Here is a 5,000-nt window from a genome sequence, read left to right as displayed (position 1 = left end):
TAGTAATTCATTTAAACAACAGTTATTCAAATGAAACATTAATTTAGCCATTCAAATTAATCATATAATTACCAGTTAGAATAACTTGAGTGCGGCGGAAAACCATTAGCAGCTGTAGTTTGGATTAAATCATTATGGGATGGGAGTCGAGAGGGGGATGATCCACTGAAAACTGCCTGGCCAAGATTCCTGTTCAGAATAGAACCAGATCACTCTGACAGAGGTGTTTATGGCCAGGAACAGAGAGACTGAGGAGGGGATAGCGGGAAAAAGGAGAGCTGAAGAGAGGAAAGCACTGAAGCAGCTGACGGGATTCCCATGGAATGTTGCCGGCATCAGACGTGTGTGTGTGTGTGTATAGACTACCCCCCACAGGTTCCTCTCCTGTAGGATAATGGCCCTGAGGAGAAGCAGCAGGATTCTCCCTCATCCCTCTTCACACACAGACAGTCTGTATTCTTCTGCTGACTGACAATCCTCTGCGTATCCCCCCGTCTTACCCCTCTCCATACTCCTCTCTTCCTATACAGTTGAAGTCAGAAGTTTACATACACTCAGGTTGGAGTCATTAAAACTCGTTTTTCTTATTTTAATTTTACCCCCTTTTTCGTGGTATCCAATTGTTAGTAATTACGATCTTGTCTCATCGCAACAACTCGCGTACGGGCTCGGGAGAGACGAAGATCAAAAGCCGTGCGTCCTCTGAAACGCAACCCAACCAAGCCGCACTGTTAACACAGTGCGCATCCAACCCGGAAGCCAGCCGCACCAATGTATCAGAGGAAACACCGTGCGACCTTGGTTAGCGTGCACTGCGCCCGGCCCGCCACAGGAGTCGCTGGTGCGCAATGACACAGGGATATCCCTACCGGCCAAACTCTCCCTAACCCGGACGACGCTAGGCCAATTGCGCTGCGATGTAGTGCCCTCGACCACTGTGCCACCCGGGAGGCCCATAAAAGGCCCACTCGTTTTTCAACCACTCCACAAATTTCTTGTTTCCAACAATTGTTTACAGACTTAATTCAGTTGGCCAGTAGGTCAGAAGTTTACATACACTAAGTTGACTGCCTTTTAAACAGCTTGGAAAATTCCAGAAAATGATGTCATGGCTTTAGAAGCTTCTGATAGGCTAATTGACATCATTTGAGTCAATTGGAGGTGTACATGTGGATGTATTTCAAGGCCGACCTTCAAAATCAGTGTCTCTTTGCTTGAAATCATGGGAAAAACAAAAGAAGAAACAAATTGCAGACCACAAGTCTGGTTCATCCTTGGGAGCAGTTTCCAAATGTCTGAAGGTACCACGTTCATCTGTACAAACAATAGTATGCAAGTATAAACACCATGGGACCAAGCAGCCGTCATACCGCTCAGGAAGGCCAAAACCGCCATAAAAAAAGCCAGACTACAGTTTGCAACTGCATATGGGGACAAAGATCGTACTTTTTGGAGAAATGTCCTCTGGTCTGATGAAACAAAAATAGAACTGTTTGGCCATAATGACCATCGTTATGTTTGAAGGAAAAAGGGGGATGCTTGCAAGCCGAAGAACACCATCCCAACCATGAAGAACGTGGGTGGCAGCATCATGTTGTGGGGGTGCTTTGATGCAGGAGGGACTGATACACTTCACAAAATAGATGGCTTCATGACGGAGGAAAATTAAGTGGATATATTGAAGCAAGACATCAGCTTGGTTGCAAATAGGTCTTCCAAATGGACAATGACCTCAAGCATACTTCCAAAGTTGTGGCAAAATGGCTTAAGGACAAATTCAAGGTATTGGAGTGGCCATCACAAAGCCCTGACCTCATCCTATAGAAAATTTGTGGGCAGAACTGAAAAAGTGTGTGCGAGCAAGGAGGCCTACAAACCTGACTCAGTTACACCAGCTCTGTCAAGAGGAATGGACCAAAATTCACCCAACCTTTATTATGGGAAGCTTATGGAAGTCTACCCAAAACATTTGCCCCAACTTAAACAATTTAAATGCAATGCTACCAAATACTAATTGAGTATGTAAACTTCTAAAAGCTGAAATAAATAATTATCTCTATTATTCTGACACTTCACATTCTTAAAATAAAGTGGTGATCCTAACTGACCTAAGACAGGGAATGTTTACTAGGATTAAATGTCAGGCATTGTGAAAAACTGAGTTTAAATGTATTTGGCTGAGGTGTATGTCAACGTCCGACTTCAACTGTAACTAAATACTTGTAATTTTAGAATTTGTTGAAATATTTAGGAAATTATCACTCAAAACCTCATGATGGATGTGCCTTCCATTATTTAACTTTCTTATTGGACAAATACATTTTACATTTTACAAACACTAAATCTAATGATGTAAACTCAATTATAATAGGCCTATTTTAAATATCTTAGTGAAAACAAATATTTCAACTTCGATATTTTTACTGGCAAAAGTCTTAAACACATCCACGGTAAATGATGCATTCAGGCTGGATTAGTTGGATTTCTAAATATGATATTTTTTTTTCAGAGTGCAACTTCTAAATTTAACGTAAAATAAACACATACATTTCAGAACAAAATGTCTGGTTAATTGTAAGGCTCTGTGGGCTACTTTAAATCACAGTTTAGTAGTGTGTTGTGCGGTTTTCTATTTGTCAGCGGGATGGAGTTGATCTTTCATCCGAGCGAGGTGCAGCAGACCTGCGGTTATAGCCCACAGTCCGAACCGTTGACTTCGGCTCCAACATTGAAAGCGAGAAACTGAAGACCGATCACTGTTAGTCAGTCCGTGTCTAAATTGCCTCACAGTTTAAAACAGAGGTGCACTTTAAACAAGGAACATATATCATAAAAACACTAGGTTTGTTTTATTTCTGCTATTCCCCATCGCAATGACGAAATACAGGCAACGCAGTAAACACAAACGTGAGCAGCAGCACTGTAGAAGCAGGTTAGGTACGTCTCTAGACAGAGTTCGCCAACTCTACACGCATCTATTTATAGGCATTTTCATGAACTGTATCTACTTTGACTCTGAGCACTCTGACGAGATTATATTAGGTTACTTATTTTGTAATGCTTTCACGTTTAGTTAAGGCCTACTACAGTCCAGAGCCCTTTATTGTAGAAGGCTCTACTGTAGTCTATCAACTGATGAAGATTTCAAATCATATTCAAAGGGAGGGTTCAGCTGAATTACAAATGTAGATATTTCTTTCCTTACCTTGAAGTCAGTCTATGGACAACGGAGACTGAAATCCTTGCTTTGGTTTTGTAGGCCCTACCATAGTACTTCCTAACCAAAAACAAATGCAAGTCAATGTTAGCAATAGCATGCTTTTAAATTCTCCCCTGCAAGGATCAACATGAATTGATTAATCAATTGATTACTGTGATTGGTGGATAAATAGAACATATCACATTATGAAGTCAGTGTAGGCTGCATGGGTGAATGGGACTGTTTACTGGGTCTGGTCGGGCTGTGTATTTCTCGGTTCAGGGTCAGGATGAAAGATGGACGTTCATGACCCAGACACCCTAAGATGGCAGATATTAATGTAATCCTGCATGGTTATGATGAATGTGACAGGATATAGATCTGAGATCATCAGGTAAAAATAGACACGTCATTGGCTCATTACTGGACTCGTAATAGTGAATAATATAACCTAGTCCAGGAAAGGCCTGAGTCGTTCCTATAAGGCTATGTTAAATAATTCCAGCTGTAACGGATGTCAGGGGGATAGGATTTAAATTGGCTGTAATCTCCAGACACGAGGAGGGCCATCCATTTTAGTCAGGCACCCGCAGGCTGCACCAAGCACACAGAGACCCATTCACCTGCAGAAGCTCATTTATTATGGAGATGCAGGGAGGCCCTGTTTGTGTGTTTTGGGTTTCACTATCCTTATGGGGACCTGAATTCCTCACAAGGATAGTAAAACAAGGAAAACACATTTTTCCGGTCCCCACAATGACAAAAGGTCATTTTAGGGTTAGGGGTAGTGGTTAGGAAAAACAGTATTTTAAATGGGAATCAATTGTTTGGTCCCCACAAGGATAGTAAAACAAATGTGTGTGTGTGTGTGTGTGTGAGAGAGAGAGAGGGAGTACAGATGTGTGAATAGATTTTGTGCATAAATGCAATTTTCCATGTTTATTTTGCAGCCTACAATCTAGGCCTTGTTACACCCCCTCTCTTCTCTCTGATCCCTCCCCCATCCCCTCCACCTATCACCAGGCTCTGTTCCACCTCAAGGGTGGGGAAAGGCAGCACTACATGAGGTCCAGTGACTCCTAACACATACACACAAATGCACAGAAAGAGAGAGATAGATACTGAGAGCACAGCGCTGAGAGTGGAATCCTCCCCCGTCAAAAACGGGGGAGGATCAGTAAAGAAAGGACATGAGGGAGAGAGAGAGAGGTGGGAGAACGAGAGAGAGGAGGGAGAATGAGAGAGAGGAGGGAGAGAGAGAGGAGGGAGAGAGAGGGGAGGGAGAACGAGAGAGAGGAGGGAGAATGAGAGAGAGGAGGGAGAGAGAGAGGAGGGAGAGAGAGGGGAGGGAGAGAGAGGGGAGGGAGAACGAGAGAGAGGAGGGAGAACGAGAGAGGAGGGAGAGAGAGAGAGGAGGGAGAGAGAGAGGAGGGAGAGAGAGAGGAAGGAGAGAGAGAGAGAGAGGAGAGAGAGAGAGAAGGGAGAATGAGAGAGAGGAGGGAGAGAGAGAGAGGAGGGAGAGAGAGGGGAGGGAGAGAGAGAGAGAGAGGAGGGAGAACGAGAGAGAGGAGGGAGAATGAGAGAGAGGAGTGGGAGAGAGAGGACAGAGAGAGAGAGAGAGGAGGGAGAGAGAGAGAGGAGGGAGAGAGAGAGAGAGGGAGAGAGAGAGGAGGGAGAATGAGAGAGAGGAGGGAGAACGATAGAGGAGGGAGAAAGAGACAGGAGGGAGAGAGAGAGAGAGAGGAGGGAGAGAGGAGGGAGAATGAGAGAGGGAGAGAGAGAGGAGGGAGAACGAGACAGG

This window comes from Oncorhynchus kisutch, linkage group LG18 (assembly GCF_002021735.2).
Source record: "Oncorhynchus kisutch isolate 150728-3 linkage group LG18, Okis_V2, whole genome shotgun sequence".
Classification (NCBI taxonomy): domain Eukaryota; kingdom Metazoa; phylum Chordata; class Actinopteri; order Salmoniformes; family Salmonidae; genus Oncorhynchus; species Oncorhynchus kisutch.
The sequence above is the reverse complement of the archived record's forward strand: the minus strand, read 5'-3'. Positions refer to the sequence as shown.